Genomic DNA, 21,482 nt, shown 5'->3' on the forward strand with positions numbered 1-21,482 from the left:
CTGGGACTCCCCGGACCCAGACCGCCATACACCCCGCCCCCCTACCGCCACCAGGTTTACCAACAACCGCACCCCCAAGGCTGGGGGAGGCCTGCACCAGCAGGCAACCCTGGGCTTGGGAGTTGTGGGAGGACCCCGCGGCGGCGGCTTGGGCGGCTGCGGGGGGGGGGGGCTGCGGCGGCGGCGGCGGCGGCGGCGGCAGCAGCGGCGGCGGGGGACGCGGCGGAGGCGAGGGAGGGTGGGGAGGTAGGCGATGGCAACCGCGAGGATGGCGCCAGGGCGGCGATGGCGGTGGCGACAATGGGGGCTTTGACGGTGGGCGCTGGGGCACGGGGGTCGATGGCGGCGGCGGCGGCGGCGGCGGCGGCGGCGGGGGCGGAGGAGGCCGGGAGAGCAGAGGCGGGAGATTGAGGGAGTATGGCGATGGTGGCGGAGGCGGGCCTGGGGCGGGGGCGGGGGAGATGGCGGTGCAGGAGGCGGGGAGAGCAGAGGAGGGAGATTGAGGGAGTGCGGCAATGGCGGCAGCGGGGGCGGGGGTGGGGAAGAGGGCAGCACTGGCGGCGGGGGTGGGGAGCGCGGTGCTGGCGGCCGAGGGGGGGAGAGCAGAGGAGGGAGTTTGAGGGAGTACGGCGATGGCGGCAGCGGGGGCGGGGAGGGGGCGAGGGCAGCGCTGGCGGAGGGGGTGGGGAGCGCGGTGATCGCGGCGGCGGCGGCGGGAGAAGCGGGGGCTGATCGCGAGCAGCGATGGCGGCGGCGGCGGCGGCGGCGGCGTCGGCTGCGGCGCGGGAGGGTTGCGAGGTCGGCGATGGAGGCGGCGGCAGCGTTGGGGGCTGTGTCGGCGGGCGCTGGGCGCGGGGAGGGTTGGCGCCGGCGGCGGCGGTAGCGGGGAAGAGGGCGGTGCTGGCGGCGGAGGAGGGGAGAGCAGAGGCGGGAGATTGAAGCAGTACAGCCATGGCGGTGGCGAGGGCGGGGGCAGGGGTGAGGTCAGCGCTGGAGGGGGGTGTGGGGAGCGCGGTGATGGCGGCGGATTAGGCGGTGGCGGCGGGGGCGAGGGCAGCGCTGTTGGCGGTGGCGGCGATCGAAGGTCGGCGAAGGGATCGAGATGACAGCCTCCGGGACTGAAGAGGACTGAGAAGAGGGTGTGCGGGGGAGCCCTGGCCGACGGGCCTGGTGTGCGGCCGGGGCTGCCAGCTTGTAGTGCCTGGCGGCTAACCCTCTGCTGGTCAGGGGGGCCTTCGGCTGGCTGGGCGGCTGCAGAGAGGCAAGGGGCGGCAGGGGTTCGGAGGGAGCCACGCCGGGGCCGCGGCGCAAAAGGAGAGGCGAGCAAAAGCCTGCAGCTATTCCCAGGCGGTCTCCCATCCAAGTACTAACCAGGCCCCTCCCTGCTTAGCTCCCGAGATCAGACGAGATCTGGCGCGTGCAGGGTGGTGTGGCCTTAGGCGCTGGGACCCGGCTCCCGGCACTCCAAGAGCCTGCTCCCGACCTGCTTCTGAGCGCACGCCATGCTGCTGGGCCGCTCGGGTGGCGAGCATGTCTGCCCGAGCGCCTCCCGCCAGCTCCCCGCCTCCTCCAGACGCCGCTGGTGTGGGCGACGGGCTCCTCCTGGCCCGCAGCGAGGCCCCTTCGCGCCCCCCAGTGGCTCTAACGGGCCTCTGTCACTTCCCTGACTGTGACATATGTCTGGGCGCCCTGGCATCCTGGGCCTCCCCAGGCCCCGAAGGGCTTTCACCCCGCCCCCCTACCCCAACCCCTCTCATCTCCCCCCAGCCCCACAACCGCACACCCCCCTTGCTGCTGTGCTGTCCCCACCTCTCAGGGCCACCGAGGGGGTCGCAGGGTCCTCTCAGTCCCCTCCACCCTAGGGACGTGCAACCCAGGCCCTGGCCCTGGCCGGCCCCACCCACTGGCCCAAAGCCAGGGAGAGCCACCCGCCACCAGGGGGCAGCACCTCCAGTCTGCCGCCACCCTTCCTCACACAGCCTTCTTTCTGGGTTCTCGCCCCTCGTCAGCGACCGGCGTCCCGCCCGATCACTGTTCACTTCACTGGCTACACGTCACCTCTCCTGACCCAGGGAGGTGAGAGAGAGGATGAGAGAAGGCCAGAGACGGAGCAAGAGAGAGGCGGAGAGAGACAGACGGGGACTGTGCGGACAGACTCGCAGAGAGCACTCTCCAGGCTCTGGGCCTCGCGTGGAGGGGTGCTGCGTGCGGGCTGCATGGATATCAGCTGTGACCGCTTGGCCATCAGCTGTTGCCAGTTGGCCATTGGCCACCGGCAGAGCTGCGGTGGCCAAGCTAGGAAGCGCGGATTGTGGACTGCAAATTGCAGAGGGGCGCGGACTGCAGTTGGCCGGCTTGGTGGGTCGGTAGGTTGGTGGGTCTGTTGGTTGGCAGAGAATCGGCCGGCAGGCTGGGGATCGGGCGGCTCCGGCTTGCCGAGTCTCCAAGCCAGCCGCCCGTGAGACATGGTGCTATGAGCCCCCTATCCGTGGTCTGTTGGTGTTCCCTCTTGGCCTCGCCAAATCCTGCATTCTTGTGCGGGCAGAGGGGCTAGAGTCCCCGCAGGACAGGGACAGACAGACAGAACGGGAGGAGGAGTAAGAGGGAGCGAGATGGAAATATGCTCGTATATGTACATGTATGTATCTAGACATACAGAGAGACATGGACAGAGACAGAGAAAGAGGGGGCTGGCACGCGGGGAGAGAGTTCCTGAGCCAGAGCCAGAGCCCAACAGGCACGTCACAGAGCCCGACGGATATGGGGTGGGGGAGGGTGTGAGGGACGCACAGGCGGGCACACGGACTGTTACAGACGCACTGAGGCTGTGTTGAAGTGGCAGCTCCTCCACCGGAGTGTGGTCGTGCCCGGGGCTGGGCTCCGCTAAGGAGGCATTGCCCTGGCGTTGGCAGTCACCATTGAAGCCTCCGGGGCGGGCCGCCAGGGTCTCCGGAGGGCCTGTGGTCTCTGAGCCCCGCCCAGGCACCCGCCCGCGGGAGGAGAGTGGCAGCCCCCAGGCACCCTGGTTGTGAGGGTTGTGCGCCTGCGTGCCTGCTCTGCCCTTGTGGTGGTCTCCCCCGGAGTCGATGGCGCGTGGTGTGTTGGGGTGCTGCTCCCGCCGTCCCCTGGTTTGTCCCGGCTCTTTGTGCCCTGTGTTTCAGGGACACCGTGGCCGGCGGGAAGGGAGGGCTCCTGGCTCTTGTGGGAGACGGGAGGGGCGCGCGGGGGTGTGGGGCGAGGTGCCTGCCAGCGGAGACAGAAGACTCCGGTGGGGCGGGGCGGGTGGGCGTCCCGTTTGCCCGAGGACACGCCGATCCTGTGTGTCGGGTCCCGGGGGCAGGCGCAGGGATGGGCGTGCCCTGGGCTCGGGCCGAGGTGCAAAGCACCGGCACGTCCTGGGATGGAGAGAGCCTGGTGGAGGCCTGCGCCGGCAGGCAGCCCTGGGCTTGGGCGTTGGGGGTTGCGGCGGCGGCAGGGTCGGGGAGCGAGAGGGAGCCCTGCGATGGCGGTGGCGGCGGCGGCGGCGACCGAGACGCGGCTGACTGCTGCAGGCTGACGGCCTGCCTCGGCGAAGAGCACTAAGAAGAGGGAGTGGGGGGGAGCCCTGGCCGACAGGCCTGGTGTGCGGCCGGGGATGCGAGCTTGTAGTGCCGGGCGACTGACCCTCCTCTGGCCAGGGGGACCTTCGGCTGCCTGGGCGGCTGCAGAGGGGCAAAGGGCGGCAGGGGTTCGGAGGGAGCCACGCCGGGGCGGCGGCGCAAAAGGAGAGGCGAGCAAAAGCCTGCAGCTATTCCCAGGCGGTCTCCCATCCAAGTACTAACCAGGCCCCTCCCTGCTTAGCTCCCGAGATCAGAGGAGATCGGGCGCGTTCAGGGTGGTATGGCCGTAGATGCTGGGACCCGGCTCCCCGCGCCCCAAGAGCCTGCTCCCGGCCTGCCTCTGACCGCGCGCCGTGCTGCTGGGCCGCTAGGGTGGCGAGCACGTCTGCCTGAGCGCCTGCCGCCCGCTCCCCGCCTCCTCCGGACGCCGCTGGTGTGGGCGACGGGCTACTCCTGGCCCGCAGCGAGGCCCCTTCGCGCCCCCCAGTGGCTCCACGGGCCTCTGTCACTTCCCTGACTGTGACATATGTCTGGGCGCCCTGGCATCCTGGGCCTCCCCAGGCCCCGAAGGGCTTTCACCCCGCCCCCCTACCCCAACCCCTCTCATCTCCCCCCAGCCCCACAACCGCACACCCCCCTTGCTGCTGTGCTGTCCCCACCTCTCAGGGCCACCGAGGGGGTCGCAGGGTCCTCTCAGTCCCCTCCGGCCCTAGGGACGTGCAACCCAGGCCCTGGCCCTGACCGGACCCATCCACAGGCCCAAAGCCAGGGAGAGCCACCCGCGCCACCAGGGTGCAGCATCTCCAGTCTGCAGCCACCCTTCGTCACAAGCCTTCAGTCTGGGCCCTGGAACCCTCGTCAGCGACCGGAGCCCCGCCCGATGTCCGGTCCCTTCACTGTCTACACGTCACCTCTCCTGACCCAGGGAGGTGAGAGAGAGGATGAGAGAAGGCCAGAGACGGAGCAAGAGAGAGGCGGAGAGAGACAGACGGGGACTGTGGGGACAGACTCGCAGAGAGCACTCTCCAGGCTCTGGGCCTCGCGTGGAGGGGTGCTGCTTGGGGGCTGCATGGTCATCAGCTGTGACCGCTTGGCCATCAGCTGTTGCCAGTTGGCCACTGGCCACCGGAGGAGCTGCGGTGGCCAAGCTAGGAAGCGCGGATGGTGGACTGCAAATTGCAGAGGGGCGCGGATTGCAGTGGGCCCGCTTGGCGGGTCGACGGGCGGTGTGTCGGTGGGTTGGCAGAGAAGCGGCCGACAGGTTGGGGATCGGGCGGCTCCGGCTTGCCGTGTCTCCGAGCCAGCCGCCCGTGAGACATAGTGCTATGAGCCCCCTATCCGTGGCTCTGTTGGTGTTCCCTCTTGGCCTCGCCATATCCTGCGTTCTTGTGCGGGCAGAGGGACTAGAGTCCCCGCAGGACAGGGACCGACAGAGAGAACGGGAGGAGGAGAAAGAGGGAGCGAGATCGAAATATACACCTATATGTACCTGTATGTACCTAGACATACAGAGAGACATGGACAGAGACAGAGAAAGAGGGGGCTGGCACGCGGGGAGAGAGCTCCTGAGCCAGAGCCAGAGCCCAACAGGCACGTCACAGAGCCAGAGAGACATGGGGTGGGGGAGGGGGGAGGGACGCACAAGCGGGCACACGGACTGGGACAGACGCACTGACGCTGCTTTGAAGTGGCAGCTTCTCAACCGAAGTGTGGTCATGCCCGTGGCTGGGCTCCACTAAGGAGGCAGTGCCCGGGCATTGAAAGTCACCCTTGAAGCCCCCGGGCCGGGCGGGAGGGCCAGTGGGCTCCGAGCCCCGCCCAGGAACCCCCCGCCCCGCGGGAGGAGAGTGGCAGCCCACAGGCACCCTGGTTGAGAGTGTTGTGTGCCTGCGTGCCTGCACTTCCCCTTGTGGTGGTCTCTCCTGGAGTCCGAGGGCGTGCGGTGTGTTGGGGTGCTGCTCCCTCAGTCCCCTGCTTTGTCCCGGCTCTTTGTACCCTGTGTGTTGGGGCCACTGCGGGAAGGGAGGGTTCCTGGCTCTTGTGGGCGATGGGAGGGGGCGCGCGGGGGTGTGGGGAGAGGTGCCTGCCGGCGGAGACACAGGCTCGGCTAACTGCTGCTGGCTGACTGCCTGCCTCAGCGAAGAGGACTAAGAAGAGGGTGTGGGGGTGAGCCCTGGCCGACGGGCCTGGTGTGCGGCCGGGGCTGCCAGCTTGTAGCGCCGGGTGGCTGACCGGCCTCTGGCCAGGGGGAACTTCGGCTGGATGGGCGGCTGCAGAGGGGCAAGGGGCGGCAGGGGTTCGGAGGGAGCCACGCAGGGGCGGCGGCGCAAAAGGAGAGGCGAGCAAAAGCCTACAGGTATTCCCAGGCGGTCTCCCATCCAAGCACTAACCAGGCCCCTCCCTGCTTAGCTCCCGAGATCAGAGGAGATCGGGCGCGTTCAGGGTGGTATGGCCATAGACGATGGGACTCGGCTCCCCGCGCCCCAAGAGCCTGCTCCCGGCCTGCCTCGTGAGCGCCCGCCATGCAGATGCGCGGCTCCGGTGGCGAGCATCGACCTGCTGGCCGGCTCTGCCAGCACCGCGTCCCCCCCCCCCCAGTCCGGCTCCCCGCCTCTTCCGAATGCCCCTGGCGTGGGCGGCGGGCTACTCCTGGCCGGCAGCGAGGCCCCTTCGCGCCACCCGAGGCTCCATGGGACACTGCCACTTCCCTGATGGTGCCAGAAGTCGTGGAACTCTGGCATCCTGGGACTCCCCGGACCCAGACCGCCATACACCCCGCCCCCCTACCGCCACCAGGTTTACCAACAACCGCACCCCCAAGGCTGGGGGAGGCCTGCACCAGCAGGCAACCCTGGGCTTGGGAGTTGTGGGAGGACCCCGCGGCGGCGGCTTGGGCGGCTGCGGAGGGGGGGGGGGCTGCGGCGGCGGCGGCGGCGGCGGCGGCGGCGGCAGCAGCGGCGGCGGGGGACGCGGCGGAGGCGAGGGAGGGTGGGGAGGTAGGCGATGGCAACCGCGAGGATGGCGCCAGGGCGGCGATGGCGGTGGCGACAATGGGGGCTTTGACGGTGGGCGCTGGGGCACGGGGGTCGATGGCGGCGGCGGCGGCGGCGGCGGCGGCGGCGGCGGCGGCGGCGGCGGCGGAGGAGGCCGGGAGAGCAGAGGCGGGAGATTGAGGGAGTATGGCGATGGTGGCGGCGGCGGGCCTGGGGCGGGGGCGGGGGAGATGGCGGTGCAGGAGGCGGGGAGAGCAGAGGAGGGAGATTGAGGGAGTGCGGCAATGGCGGCAGCGGGGGCGGGGGTGGGGAAGAGGGCAGCACTGGCGGCGGGGGTGGGGAGCGCGGTGCTGGCGGCCGAGGGGGGGAGAGCAGAGGAGGGAGATTGAGGGAGTGCGGCGATGGCGGCAGCGGGGGCGGGGAGGGGGCGAGGGCAGCGCTGGCGGAGGGGGTGGGGAGCGCGGTGATCGCGGCGGCGGCGGCGGCGGGAGAAGCGGGGGCTGATCGCGAGCAGCGATGGCGGCGGCGGCGGCGGCGGCGTCGGCTGCGGCGCGGGAGGGTTGCGAGGTCGGCGATGGAGGCGGCGGCAGCGTTGGGGGCTGTGTCGGCGGGCGCTGGGCGCGGGGAGGGTTGGCGCCGGCGGCGGCGGTAGCGGGGAAGAGGGCGGTGCTGGCGGCGGAGGAGGGGAGAGCAGAGGCGGGAGATTGAAGCAGTACAGCCATGGCGGTGGCGAGGGCGGGGGCAGGGGTGAGGTCAGCGCTGGAGGGGGGTGTGGGGAGCGCGGTGATGGCGGCGGATTAGGCGGTGGCGGCGGGGGCGAGGGCAGCGCTGTTGGCGGTGGCGGCGATCGAAGGTCGGCGAAGGGATCGAGATGACAGCCTCCGGGACTGAAGAGGACTGAGAAGAGGGTGTGCGGGGGAGCCCTGGCCGACGGGCCTGGTGTGCGGCCGGGGCTGCCAGCTTGTAGTGCCTGGCGGCTAACCCTCTGCTGGTCAGGGGGGCCTTCGGCTGGCTGGGCGGCTGCAGAGAGGCAAGGGGCGGCAGGGGTTCGGAGGGAGCCACGCCGGGGCCGCGGCGCAAAAGGAGAGGCGAGCAAAAGCCTGCAGCTATTCCCAGGCGGTCTCCCATCCAAGTACTAACCAGGCCCCTCCCTGCTTAGCTCCCGAGATCAGACGAGATCTGGCGCGTGCAGGGTGGTGTGGCCTTAGGCGCTGGGACCCGGCTCCCGGCACTCCAAGAGCCTGCTCCCGACCTGCTTCTGAGCGTACGCCATGCTGCTGGGCCGCTCGGGTGGCGAGCATGTCTGCCCGAGCGCCTCCCGCCAGCTCCCCGCCTCCTCCAGACGCCGCTGGTGTGGGCGACGGGCTCCTCCTGGCCCGCAGCGAGGCCCCTTCGCGCCCCCCAGTGGCTCTAACGGGCCTCTGTCACTTCCCTGACTGTGACATATGTCTGGGCGCCCTGGCATCCTGGGCCTCCCCAGGCCCCGAAGGGCTTTCACCCCGCCCCCCTACCCCAACCCCTCTCATCTCCCCCCAGCCCCACAACCGCACACCCCCCTTGCTGCTGTGCTGTCCCCACCTCTCAGGGCCACCGAGGGGGTCGCAGGGTCCTCTCAGTCCCCTCCACCCTAGGGACGTGCAACCCAGGCCCTGGCCCTGGCCGGCCCCACCCACTGGCCCAAAGCCAGGGAGAGCCACCCGCCACCAGGGGGCAGCACCTCCAGTCTGCCGCCACCCTTCCTCACACAGCCTTCTTTCTGGGTTCTCGCCCCTCGTCAGCGACCGGCGTCCCGCCCGATCACTGTTCACTTCACTGGCTACACGTCACCTCTCCTGACCCAGGGAGGTGAGAGAGAGGATGAGAGAAGGCCAGAGACGGAGCAAGAGAGAGGCGGAGAGAGACAGACGGGGACTGTGCGGACAGACTCGCAGAGAGCACTCTCCAGGCTCTGGGCCTCGCGTGGAGGGGTGCTGCGTGCGGGCTGCATGGATATCAGCTGTGACCGCTTGGCCATCAGCTGTTGCCAGTTGGCCATTGGCCACCGGCAGAGCTGCGGTGGCCAAGCTAGGAAGCGCGGATTGTGGACTGCAAATTGCAGAGGGGCGCGGACTGCAGTTGGCCGGCTTGGTGGGTCGGTAGGTTGGTGGGTCTGTTGGTTGGCAGAGAATCGGCCGGCAGGCTGGGGATCGGGCGGCTCCGGCTTGCCGAGTCTCCAAGCCAGCCGCCCGTGAGACATGGTGCTATGAGCCCCCTATCCGTGGTCTGTTGGTGTTCCCTCTTGGCCTCGCCAAATCCTGCATTCTTGTGCGGGCAGAGGGGCTAGAGTCCCCGCAGGACAGGGACAGACAGACAGAACGGGAGGAGGAGTAAGAGGGAGCGAGATGGAAATATGCTCGTATATGTACATGTATGTATCTAGACATACAGAGAGACATGGACAGAGACAGAGAAAGAGGGGGCTGGCACGCGGGGAGAGAGTTCCTGAGCCAGAGCCAGAGCCCAACAGGCACGTCACAGAGCCCGACGGATATGGGGTGGGGGAGGGTGTGAGGGACGCACAGGCGGGCACACGGACTGTTACAGACGCACTGAGGCTGTGTTGAAGTGGCAGCTCCTCCACCGGAGTGTGGTCGTGCCCGGGGCTGGGCTCCGCTAAGGAGGCATTGCCCTGGCGTTGGCAGTCACCATTGAAGCCTCCGGGGCGGGCCGCCAGGGTCTCCGGAGGGCCTGTGGTCTCTGAGCCCCGCCCAGGCACCCGCCCGCGGGAGGAGAGTGGCAGCCCCCAGGCACCCTGGTTGTGAGGGTTGTGCGCCTGCGTGCCTGCTCTGCCCTTGTGGTGGTCTCCCCCGGAGTCGATGGCGCGTGGTGTGTTGGGGTGCTGCTCCCGCCGTCCCCTGGTTTGTCCCGGCTCTTTGTGCCCTGTGTTTCAGGGACACCGTGGCCGGCGGGAAGGGAGGGCTCCTGGCTCTTGTGGGAGACGGGAGGGGCGCGCGGGGGTGTGGGGCGAGGTGCCTGCCAGCGGAGACAGAAGACTCCGGTGGGGCGGGGCGGGTGGGCGTCCCGTTTGCCCGAGGACACGCCGATCCTGTGTGTCGGGTCCCGGGGGCAGGTGCAGGGATGGGCGTGCCCTGGGCTCGGGCCGAGGTGCAAAGCACCGGCACGTCCTGGGATGGAGAGAGCCTGGTGGAGGCCTGCGCCGGCAGGCAGCCCTGGGCTTGGGCGTTGGGGGTTGCGGCGGCGGCAGGGTCGGGGAGCGAGAGGGAGCCCTGCGATGGCGGTGGCGGCGGCGGCGGCGACCGAGACGCGGCTGACTGCTGCAGGCTGACGGCCTGCCTCGGCGAAGAGCACTAAGAAGAGGGAGTGGGGGGGAGCCCTGGCCGACAGGCCTGGTGTGCGGCCGGGGATGCGAGCTTGTAGTGCCGGGCGACTGACCCTCCTCTGGCCAGGGGGACCTTCGGCTGCCTGGGCGGCTGCAGAGGGGCAAAGGGCGGCAGGGGTTCGGAGGGAGCCACGCCGGGGCGGCGGCGCAAAAGGAGAGGCGAGCAAAAGCCTGCAGCTATTCCCAGGCGGTCTCCCATCCAAGTACTAACCAGGCCCCTCCCTGCTTAGCTCCCGAGATCAGAGGAGATCGGGCGCGTTCAGGGTGGTATGGCCGTAGACGCTGGGACCCGGCTCCCCGCGCCCCAAGAGCCTGCTCCCGGCCTGCCTCTGACCGCGCGCCGTGCTGCTGGGCCGCTAGGGTGGCGAGCACGTCTGCCTGAGCGCCTGCCGCCCGCTCCCCGCCTCCTCCGGACGCCGCTGGTGTGGGCGACGGGCTACTCCTGGCCCGCAGCGAGGCCCCTTCGCGCCCCCCAGTGGCTCCACGGGCCTCTGTCACTTCCCTGACTGTGACATATGTCTGGGCGCCCTGGCATCCTGGGCCTCCCCAGGCCCCGAAGGGCTTTCACCCCGCCCCCCTACCCCAACCCCTCTCATCTCCCCCCAGCCCCACAACCGCACACCCCCCTTGCTGCTGTGCTGTCCCCACCTCTCAGGGCCACCGAGGGGGTCGCAGGGTCCTCTCAGTCCCCTCCGGCCCTAGGGACGTGCAACCCAGGCCCTGGCCCTGACCGGACCCATCCACAGGCCCAAAGCCAGGGAGAGCCACCCGCGCCACCAGGGTGCAGCATCTCCAGTCTGCAGCCACCCTTCGTCACAAGCCTTCAGTCTGGGCCCTGGAACCCTCGTCAGCGACCGGAGCCCCGCCCGATGTCCGGTCCCTTCACTGTCTACACGTCACCTCTCCTGACCCAGGGAGGTGAGAGAGAGGATGAGAGAAGGCCAGAGACGGAGCAAGAGAGAGGCGGAGAGAGACAGACGGGGACTGTGGGGACAGACTCGCAGAGAGCACTCTCCAGGCTCTGGGCCTCGCGTGGAGGGGTGCTGCTTGGGGGCTGCATGGTCATCAGCTGTGACCGCTTGGCCATCAGCTGTTGCCAGTTGGCCACTGGCCACCGGAGGAGCTGCGGTGGCCAAGCTAGGAAGCGCGGATGGTGGACTGCAAATTGCAGAGGGGCGCGGATTGCAGTGGGCCCGCTTGGCGGGTCGACGGGCGGTGTGTCGGTGGGTTGGCAGAGAAGCGGCCGACAGGTTGGGGATCGGGCGGCTCCGGCTTGCCGTGTCTCCGAGCCAGCCGCCCGTGAGACATAGTGCTATGAGCCCCCTATCCGTGGCTCTGTTGGTGTTCCCTCTTGGCCTCGCCATATCCTGCGTTCTTGTGCGGGCAGAGGGACTAGAGTCCCCGCAGGACAGGGACCGACAGAGAGAACGGGAGGAGGAGAAAGAGGGAGCGAGATCGAAATATACACCTATATGTACCTGTATGTACCTAGACATACAGAGAGACATGGACAGAGACAGAGAAAGAGGGGGCTGGCACGCGGGGAGAGAGCTCCTGAGCCAGAGCCAGAGCCCAACAGGCACGTCACAGAGCCAGAGAGACATGGGGTGGGGGAGGGGGGAGGGACGCACAAGCGGGCACACGGACTGGGACAGACGCACTGACGCTGCTTTGAAGTGGCAGCTTCTCAACCGAAGTGTGGTCATGCCCGTGGCTGGGCTCCACTAAGGAGGCAGTGCCCGGGCATTGAAAGTCACCCTTGAAGCCCCCGGGCCGGGCGGGAGGGCCAGTGGGCTCCGAGCCCCGCCCAGGAACCCCCCGCCCCGCGGGAGGAGAGTGGCAGCCCACAGGCACCCTGGTTGAGAGTGTTGTGTGCCTGCGTGCCTGCACTTCCCCTTGTGGTGGTCTCTCCTGGAGTCCGAGGGCGTGCGGTGTGTTGGGGTGCTGCTCCCTCAGTCCCCTGCTTTGTCCCGGCTCTTTGTACCCTGTGTGTTGGGGCCACTGCGGGAAGGGAGGGTTCCTGGCTCTTGTGGGCGATGGGAGGGGGCGCGCGGGGGTGTGGGGAGAGGTGCCTGCCGGCGGAGACACAGGCTCGGCTAACTGCTGCTGGCTGACTGCCTGCCTCAGCGAAGAGGACTAAGAAGAGGGTGTGGGGGTGAGCCCTGGCCGACGGGCCTGGTGTGCGGCCGGGGCTGCCAGCTTGTAGCGCCGGGTGGCTGACCGGCCTCTGGCCAGGGGGAACTTCGGCTGGATGGGCGGCTGCAGAGGGGCAAGGGGCGGCAGGGGTTCGGAGGGAGCCACGCAGGGGCGGCGGCGCAAAAGGAGAGGCGAGCAAAAGCCTACAGGTATTCCCAGGCGGTCTCCCATCCAAGCACTAACCAGGCCCCTCCCTGCTTAGCTCCCGAGATCAGAGGAGATCGGGCGCGTTCAGGGTGGTATGGCCATAGACGATGGGACTCGGCTCCCCGCGCCCCAAGAGCCTGCTCCCGGCCTGCCTCGTGAGCGCCCGCCATGCAGATGCGCGGCTCCGGTGGCGAGCATCGACCTGCTGGCCGGCTCTGCCAGCACCGCGTCCCCCCCCCCCCAGTCCGGCTCCCCGCCTCTTCCGAATGCCCCTGGCGTGGGCGGCGGGCTACTCCTGGCCGGCAGCGAGGCCCCTTCGCGCCACCCGAGGCTCCATGGGACACTGCCACTTCCCTGATGGTGCCAGAAGTCGTGGAACTCTGGCATCCTGGGACTCCCCGGACCCAGACCGCCATACACCCCGCCCCCCTACCGCCACCAGGTTTACCAACAACCGCACCCCCAAGGCTGGGGGAGGCCTGCACCAGCAGGCAACCCTGGGCTTGGGAGTTGTGGGAGGACCCCGCGGCGGCGGCTTGGGCGGCTGCGGGGGGGGGGGCTGCGGCGGCGGCGGCGGCGGCGGCGGCAGCAGCGGCGGCGGGGGACGCGGCGGAGGCGAGGGAGGGTGGGGAGGTAGGCGATGGCAACCGCGAGGATGGCGCCAGGGCGGCGATGGCGGTGGCGACAATGGGGGCTTTGACGGTGGGCGCTGGGGCACGGGGGTCGATGGCGGCGGCGGCGGCGGCGGCGGCGGCGGCGGGGGCGGAGGAGGCCGGGAGAGCAGAGGCGGGAGATTGAGGGAGTATGGCGATGGTGGCGGAGGCGGGCCTGGGGCGGGGGCGGGGGAGATGGCGGTGCAGGAGGCGGGGAGAGCAGAGGAGGGAGATTGAGGGAGTGCGGCAATGGCGGCAGCGGGGGCGGGGGTGGGGAAGAGGGCAGCACTGGCGGCGGGGGTGGGGAGCGCGGTGCTGGCGGCCGAGGGGGGGAGAGCAGAGGAGGGAGTTTGAGGGAGTACGGCGATGGCGGCAGCGGGGGCGGGGAGGGGGCGAGGGCAGCGCTGGCGGAGGGGGTGGGGAGCGCGGTGATCGCGGCGGCGGCGGCGGGAGAAGCGGGGGCTGATCGCGAGCAGCGATGGCGGCGGCGGCGGCGGCGGCGGCGTCGGCTGCGGCGCGGGAGGGTTGCGAGGTCGGCGATGGAGGCGGCGGCAGCGTTGGGGGCTGTGTCGGCGGGCGCTGGGCGCGGGGAGGGTTGGCGCCGGCGGCGGCGGTAGCGGGGAAGAGGGCGGTGCTGGCGGCGGAGGAGGGGAGAGCAGAGGCGGGAGATTGAAGCAGTACAGCCATGGCGGTGGCGAGGGCGGGGGCAGGGGTGAGGTCAGCGCTGGAGGGGGGTGTGGGGAGCGCGGTGATGGCGGCGGATTAGGCGGTGGCGGCGGGGGCGAGGGCAGCGCTGTTGGCGGTGGCGGCGATCGAAGGTCGGCGAAGGGATCGAGATGACAGCCTCCGGGACTGAAGAGGACTGAGAAGAGGGTGTGCGGGGGAGCCCTGGCCGACGGGCCTGGTGTGCGGCCGGGGCTGCCAGCTTGTAGTGCCTGGCGGCTAACCCTCTGCTGGTCAGGGGGGCCTTCGGCTGGCTGGGCGGCTGCAGAGAGGCAAGGGGCGGCAGGGGTTCGGAGGGAGCCACGCCGGGGCCGCGGCGCAAAAGGAGAGGCGAGCAAAAGCCTGCAGCTATTCCCAGGCGGTCTCCCATCCAAGTACTAACCAGGCCCCTCCCTGCTTAGCTCCCGAGATCAGACGAGATCTGGCGCGTGCAGGGTGGTGTGGCCTTAGGCGCTGGGACCCGGCTCCCGGCACTCCAAGAGCCTGCTCCCGACCTGCTTCTGAGCGCACGCCATGCTGCTGGGCCGCTCGGGTGGCGAGCATGTCTGCCCGAGCGCCTCCCGCCAGCTCCCCGCCTCCTCCAGACGCCGCTGGTGTGGGCGACGGGCTCCTCCTGGCCCGCAGCGAGGCCCCTTCGCGCCCCCCAGTGGCTCTAACGGGCCTCTGTCACTTCCCTGACTGTGACATATGTCTGGGCGCCCTGGCATCCTGGGCCTCCCCAGGCCCCGAAGGGCTTTCACCCCGCCCCCCTACCCCAACCCCTCTCATCTCCCCCCAGCCCCACAACCGCACACCCCCCTTGCTGCTGTGCTGTCCCCACCTCTCAGGGCCACCGAGGGGGTCGCAGGGTCCTCTCAGTCCCCTCCACCCTAGGGACGTGCAACCCAGGCCCTGGCCCTGGCCGGCCCCACCCACTGGCCCAAAGCCAGGGAGAGCCACCCGCCACCAGGGGGCAGCACCTCCAGTCTGCCGCCACCCTTCCTCACACAGCCTTCTTTCTGGGTTCTCGCCCCTCGTCAGCGACCGGCGTCCCGCCCGATCACTGTTCACTTCACTGGCTACACGTCACCTCTCCTGACCCAGGGAGGTGAGAGAGAGGATGAGAGAAGGCCAGAGACGGAGCAAGAGAGAGGCGGAGAGAGACAGACGGGGACTGTGCGGACAGACTCGCAGAGAGCACTCTCCAGGCTCTGGGCCTCGCGTGGAGGGGTGCTGCGTGCGGGCTGCATGGATATCAGCTGTGACCGCTTGGCCATCAGCTGTTGCCAGTTGGCCATTGGCCACCGGCAGAGCTGCGGTGGCCAAGCTAGGAAGCGCGGATTGTGGACTGCAAATTGCAGAGGGGCGCGGACTGCAGTTGGCCGGCTTGGTGGGTCGGTAGGTTGGTGGGTCTGTTGGTTGGCAGAGAATCGGCCGGCAGGCTGGGGATCGGGCGGCTCCGGCTTGCCGAGTCTCCAAGCCAGCCGCCCGTGAGACATGGTGCTATGAGCCCCCTATCCGTGGTCTGTTGGTGTTCCCTCTTGGCCTCGCCAAATCCTGCATTCTTGTGCGGGCAGAGGGGCTAGAGTCCCCGCAGGACAGGGACAGACAGACAGAACGGGAGGAGGAGTAAGAGGGAGCGAGATGGAAATATGCTCGTATATGTACATGTATGTATCTAGACATACAGAGAGACATGGACAGAGACAGAGAAAGAGGGGGCTGGCACGCGGGGAGAGAGTTCCTGAGCCAGAGCCAGAGCCCAACAGGCACGTCACAGAGCCCGACGGATATGGGGTGGGGGAGGGTGTGAGGGACGCACAGGCGGGCACACGGACTGTTACAGACGCACTGAGGCTGTGTTGAAGTGGCAGCTCCTCCACCGGAGTGTGGTCGTGCCCGGGGCTGGGCTCCGCTAAGGAGGCATTGCCCTGGCGTTGGCAGTCACCATTGAAGCCTCCGGGGCGGGCCGCCAGGGTCTCCGGAGGGCCTGTGGTCTCTGAGCCCCGCCCAGGCACCCGCCCGCGGGAGGAGAGTGGCAGCCCCCAGGCACCCTGGTTGTGAGGGTTGTGCGCCTGCGTGCCTGCTCTGCCCTTGTGGTGGTCTCCCCCGGAGTCGATGGCGCGTGGTGTGTTGGGGTGCTGCTCCCGCCGTCCCCTGGTTTGTCCCGGCTCTTTGTGCCCTGTGTTTCAGGGACACCGTGGCCGGCGGGAAGGGAGGGCTCCTGGCTCTTGTGGGAGACGGGAGGGGCGCGCGGGGGTGTGGGGCGAGGTGCCTGCCAGCGGAGACAGAAGACTCCGGTGGGGCGGGGCGGGTGGGCGTCCCGTTTGCCCGAGGACACGCCGATCCTGTGTGTCGGGTCCCGGGGGCAGGCGCAGGGATGGGCGTGCCCTGGGCTCGGGCCGAGGTGCAAAGCACCGGCACGTCCTGGGATGGAGAGAGCCTGGTGGAGGCCTGCGCCGGCAGGCAGCCCTGGGCTTGGGCGTTGGGGGTTGCGGCGGCGGCAGGGTCGGGGAGCGAGAGGGAGCCCTGCGATGGCGGTGGCGGCGGCGGCGGCGACCGAGACGCGGCTGACTGCTGCAGGCTGACGGCCTGCCTCGGCGAAGAGCACTAAGAAGAGGGAGTGGGGGGGAGCCCTGGCCGACAGGCCTGGTGTGCGGCCGGGGATGCGAGCTTGTAGTGCCGGGCGACTGACCCTCCTCTGGCCAGGGGGACCTTCGGCTGCCTGGGCGGCTGCAGAGGGGCAAAGGGCGGCAGGGGTTCGGAGGGAGCCACGCCGGGGCGGCGGCGCAAAAGGAGAGGCGAGCAAAAGCCTGCAGCTATTCCCAGGCGGTCTCCCATCCAAGTACTAACCAGGCCCCTCCCTGCTTAGCTCCCGAGATCAGAGGAGATCGGGCGCGTTCAGGGTGGTATGGCCGTAGACGCTGGGACCCGGCTCCCCGCGCCCCAAGAGCCTGCTCCCGGCCTGCCTCTGACCGCGCGCCGTGCTGCTGGGCCGCTAGGGTGGCGAGCACGTCTGCCTGAGCGCCTGCCGCCCGCTCCCCGCCTCCTCCGGACGCCGCTGGTGTGGGCGACGGGCTACTCCTGGCCCGCAGCGAGGCCCCTTCGCGCCCCCCAGTGGCTCCACGGGCCTCTGTCACTTCCCTGACTGTGACATATGTCTGGGCGCCCTGGCATCCTGGGCCTCCCCAGGCCCCGAAGGGCTTTCACCCCGCCCCCCTACCCCAACCCCTCTCATCTCCCCCCAGCCCCACAACCGCACACCCCCCTTGCTGCTGTGCTGTCCCCACCTCTCAGGGCCACCGAGGGGGTCGCAGGGTCCTCTCAGTCCCCTCCGGCCCTAGGGACGTGCAACCCAGGCCCTGGCCCTGACCGGACCCATCCACAGGCCCAAAGCCAGGGAGAGCCACCCGCGCCACCAGGGTGCAGCATCTCCAGTCTGCAGCCACCCTTCGTCACAAGCCTTCAGTCTGGGCCCTGGAACCCTCGTCAGCGACCGGAGCCCCGCCCGATGTCCGGTCCCTTCACTGTCTACACGTCACCTCTCCTGACCCAGGGAGGTGAGAGAGAGGATGAGAGAAGGCCAGAGACGGAGCAAGAGAGAGGCGGAGAGAGACAGACGGGGACTGTGGGGACAGACTCGCAGAGAGCACTCTCCAGGCTCTGGGCCTCGCGTGGAGGGGTGCTGCTTGGGGGCTGCATGGTCATCAGCTGTGACCGCTTGGCCATCAGCTGTTGCCAGTTGGCCACTGGCCACCGGAGGAGCTGCGGTGGCCAAGCTAGGAAGCGCGGATGGTGGACTGCAAATTGCAGAGGGGCGCGGATTGCAGTGGGCCCGCTTGGCGGGTCGACGGGCGGTGTGTCGGTGGGTTGGCAGAGAAGCGGCCGACAGGTTGGGGATCGGGCGGCTCCGGCTTGCCGTGTCTCCGAGCCAGCCGCCCGTGAGACATAGTGCTATGAGCCCCCTATCCGTGGCTCTGTTGGTGTTCCCTCTTGGCCTCGCCATATCCTGCGTTCTTGTGCGGGCAGAGGGACTAGAGTCCCCGCAGGACAGGGACCGACAGAGAGAACGGGAGGAGGAGAAAGAGGGAGCGAGATCGAAATATACACCTATATGTACCTGTATGTACCTAGACATACAGAGAGACATGGACAGAGACAGAGAAAGAGGGGGCTGGCACGCGGGGAGAGAGCTCCTGAGCCAGAGCCAGAGCCCAACAGGCACGTCACAGAGCCAGAGAGACATGGGGTGGGGGAGGGGGGAGGGACGCACAAGCGGGCACACGGACTGGGACAGACGCACTGACGCTGCTTTGAAGTGGCAGCTTCTCAACCGAAGTGTGGTCATGCCCGTGGCTGGGCTCCACTAAGGAGGCAGTGCCCGGGCATTGAAAGTCACCCTTGAAGCCCCCGGGCCGGGCGGGAGGGCCAGTGGGCTCCGAGCCCCGCCCAGGAACCCCCCGCCCCGCGGGAGGAGAGTGGCAGCCCACAGGCACCCTGGTTGAGAGTGTTGTGTGCCTGCGTGCCTGCACTTCCCCTTGTGGTGGTCTCTCCTGGAGTCCGAGGGCGTGCGGTGTGTTGGGGTGCTGCTCCCTCAGTCCCCTGCTTTGTCCCGGCTCTTTGTACCCTGTGTGTTGGGGCCACTGCGGGAAGGGAGGGTTCCTGGCTCTTGTGGGCGATGGGAGGGGGCGCGCGGGGGTGTGGGGAGAGGTGCCTGCCGGCGGAGACACAGGCTCGGCTAACTGCTGCTGGCTGACTGCCTGCCTCAGCGAAGAGGACTAAGAAGAGGGTGTGGGGGTGAGCCCTGGCCGACGGGCCTGGTGTGCGGCCGGGGCTGCCAGCTTGTAGCGCCGGGTGGCTGACCGGCCTCTGGCCAGGGGGAACTTCGGCTGCATGGGCGGCTGCAGAGGGGCAAGGGGCGGCAGGGGTTCGGAGGGAGCCACGCAGGGGCGGCGGCGCAAAAGGAGAGGCGAGCAAAAGCCTACAGGTATTCCCAGGCGGTCTCCCATCCAAGCACTAACCAGGCCCCTCCCTGCTTAGCTCCCGAGATCAGAGGAGATCGGGCGCGTTCAGGGTGGTATGGCCATAGACGATGGGACTCGGCTCCCCGCGCCCCAAGAGCCTGCTCCCGGCCTGCCTCGTGAGCGCCCGCCATGCAGATGCGCGGCTCCGGTGGCGAGCATCGACCTGCTGGCCGGCTCTGCCAGCACCGCGTCCCCCCCCCCCCAGTCCGGCTCCCCGCCTCTTCCGAATGCCCCTGGCGTGGGCGGCGGGCTACTCCTGGCCGGCAGCGAGGCCCCTTCGCGCCACCCGAGGCTCCATGGGACACTGCCACTTCCCTGATGGTGCCAGAAGTCGTGGAACTCTGGCATCCTGGGACTCCCCGGACCCAGACCGCCATACACCCCGCCCCCCTACCGCCACCAGGTTTACCAACAACCGCACCCCCAAGGCTGGGGGAGGCCTGCACCAGCAGGCAACCCTGGGCTTGGGAGTTGTGGGAGGACCCCGCGGCGGCGGCTTGGGCGGCTGCGGAGGGGGGGGGCTGCGGCGGCGGCGGCGGCGGCGGCGGCGGCGGCAGCAGCGGCGGCGGGGGACGCGGCGGAGGCGAGGGAGGGTGGGGAGGTAGGCGATGGCAACCGCGAGGATGGCGCCAGGGCGGCGATGGCGGTGGCGACAATGGGGGCTTTGACGGTGGGCGCTGGGGCACGGGGGTCGATGGCGGCGGCGGCGGCGGCGGCGGCGGCGGCGGCGGCGGCGGAGGAGGCCGGGAGAGCAGAGGCGGGAGATTGAGGGAGTATGGCGATGGTGGCGGCGGCGGGCCTGGGGCGGGGGCGGGGGAGATGGCGGTGCAGGAGGCGGGGAGAGCAGAGGAGGGAGATTGAGGGAGTGCGGCAATGGCGGCAGCGGGGGCGGGGGTGGGGAAGAGGGCAGCACTGGCGGCGGGGGTGGGGAGCGCGGTGCTGGCGGCCGAGGGGGGGAGAGCAGAGGAGGGAGTTTGAGGGAGTACGGCGATGGCGGCAGCGGGGGCGGGGAGGGGGCGAGGGCAGCGCTGGCGGAGGGGGTGGGGAGCGCGGTGATCGCGGCGGCGGCGGCGGCGGGAGAAGCGGGGGCTGATCGCGAGCAGCGATGGCGGCGGCGGCGGCGGCGGCGTCGGCTGCGGCGCGGGAGGGTTGCGAGGTCGGCGATGGAGGCGGCGGCAGCGTTGGGGGCTGTGTCGGCGGGCGCTGGGCGCGGGGAGGGTTGGCGCCGGCGGCGGCGGTAGCGGGGAAGAGGGCGGTGCTGGCGGCGGAGGAGGGGAGAGCAGAGGCGGGAGATTGAAGCAGTACAGCCATGGCGGTGGCGAGGGCGGGGGCAGGGGTGAGGTCAGCGCTGGAGGGGGGTGTGGGGAGCGCGGTGATGGCGGCGGATTAGGCGGTGGCGGCGGGGGCGAGGGCAGCGCTGTTGGCGGTGGCGGCGATCGAAGGTCGGCGAAGGGATCGAGATGACAGCCTCCGGGACTGAAGAGGACTGAGAAGAGGGTGTGCGGGGGAGCCCTGGCCGACGGGCCTGGTGTGCGGCCGGGGCTGCCAGCTTGTAGTGCCTGGCGGCTAACCCTCTGCTGGTCAGGGGGGCCTTCGGCTGGCTGGGCGGCTGCAGAGAGGCAAGGGGCGGCAGGGGTTCGGAGGGAGCCACGCCGGGGCCGCGGCGCAAAAGGAGAGGCGAGCAAAAGCCTGCAGCTATTCCCAGGCGGTCTCCCATCCAAGTACTAACCAGGCCCCTCCCTGCTTAGCTCCCGAGATCAGACGAGATCTGGCGCGTGCAGGGTGGTGTGGCCTTAGGCGCTGGGACCCGGCTCCCGGCACTCCAAGAGCCTGCTCCCGACCTGCTTCTGAGCGCACGCCATGCTGCTGGGCCGCTCGGGTGGCGAGCATGTCTGCCCGAGCGCCTCCCGCCAGCTCCCCGCCTCCTCCAGACGCCGCTGGTGTGGGCGACGGGCTCCTCCTGGCCCGCAGCGAGGCCCCTTCGCGCCCCCCAGTGGCTCTAACGGGCCTCTGTCACTTCCCTGACTGTGACATATGTCTGGGCGCCCTGGCATCCTGGGCCTCCCCAGGCCCCGAAGGGCTTTCACCCCGCCCCCCTACCCCAACCCCTCTCATCTCCCCCCAGCCCCACAACCGCACACCCCCCTTGCTGCTGTGCTGTCCCCACCTCTCAGGGCCACCGAGGGGGTCGCAGGGTCCTCTCAGTCCCCTCCACCCTAGGGACGTGCAACCCAGGCCCTGGCCCTGGCCGGCCCCACCCACTGGCCCAAAGCCAGGGAGAGCCACCCGCCACCAGGGGGCAGCACCTCCAGTCTGCCGCCACCCTTCCTCACACAGCCTTCTTTCTGGGTTCTCGCCCCTCGTCAGCGACCGGCGTCCCGCCCGATCACTGTTCACTTCACTGGCTACACGTCACCTCTCCTGACCCAGGGAGGTGAGAGAGAGGATGAGAGAAGGCCAGAGACGGAGCAAGAGAGAGGCGGAGAGAGACAGACGGGGACTGTGCGGACAGACTCGCAGAGAGCACTCTCCAGGCTCTGGGCCTCGCGTGGAGGGGTGCTGCGTGCGGGCTGCATGGATATCAGCTGTGACCGCTTGGCCATCAGCTGTTGCCAGTTGGCCATTGGCCACCGGCAGAGCTGCGGTGGCCAAGCTAGGAAGCGCGGATTGTGGACTGCAAATTGCAGAGGGGCGCGGACTGCAGTTGGCCGGCTTGGTGGGTCGGTAGGTTGGTGGGTCTGTTGGTTGGCAGAGAATCGGCCGGCAGGCTGGGGATCGGGCGGCTCCGG

At 69.7% G+C, this 21,482-nt stretch overlaps 10 pseudogenes; all 10 read right to left on the reverse strand.

Moving 5' to 3' along the window:
- Window positions 1-1,321: 1,321 nt before the first annotated feature.
- Window positions 1,322-1,441, reverse strand: LOC148756394 (5S ribosomal RNA; annotated as a pseudogene).
- A 2,330-nt stretch (window positions 1,442-3,771) lies between these two features.
- On the reverse strand, window positions 3,772-3,891 carry LOC148756395 (5S ribosomal RNA; annotated as a pseudogene).
- A 2,048-nt stretch (window positions 3,892-5,939) lies between these two features.
- On the reverse strand, window positions 5,940-6,059 carry LOC148756396 (5S ribosomal RNA; annotated as a pseudogene).
- A 1,623-nt stretch (window positions 6,060-7,682) lies between these two features.
- LOC148756397 (5S ribosomal RNA) lies at window positions 7,683-7,802 on the reverse strand (annotated as a pseudogene).
- A 2,330-nt stretch (window positions 7,803-10,132) lies between these two features.
- LOC148756398 (5S ribosomal RNA) lies at window positions 10,133-10,252 on the reverse strand (annotated as a pseudogene).
- A 2,048-nt stretch (window positions 10,253-12,300) lies between these two features.
- Window positions 12,301-12,420, reverse strand: LOC148756399 (5S ribosomal RNA; annotated as a pseudogene).
- A 1,602-nt stretch (window positions 12,421-14,022) lies between these two features.
- Window positions 14,023-14,142, reverse strand: LOC148756400 (5S ribosomal RNA; annotated as a pseudogene).
- A 2,330-nt stretch (window positions 14,143-16,472) lies between these two features.
- Window positions 16,473-16,592, reverse strand: LOC148756401 (5S ribosomal RNA; annotated as a pseudogene).
- Window positions 16,593-18,640: 2,048 nt separating this feature from the next.
- LOC148756402 (5S ribosomal RNA) lies at window positions 18,641-18,760 on the reverse strand (annotated as a pseudogene).
- Window positions 18,761-20,372: 1,612 nt separating this feature from the next.
- On the reverse strand, window positions 20,373-20,492 carry LOC148756403 (5S ribosomal RNA; annotated as a pseudogene).
- Window positions 20,493-21,482: the final 990 nt, after the last annotated feature.

The sequence above is a fragment of the Rhinolophus sinicus genome, chromosome 12, assembly GCF_057876585.1.
Source record: "Rhinolophus sinicus isolate RSI-liver-muscle chromosome 12, RSI-T2T, whole genome shotgun sequence".
Classification (NCBI taxonomy): domain Eukaryota; kingdom Metazoa; phylum Chordata; class Mammalia; order Chiroptera; family Rhinolophidae; genus Rhinolophus; species Rhinolophus sinicus.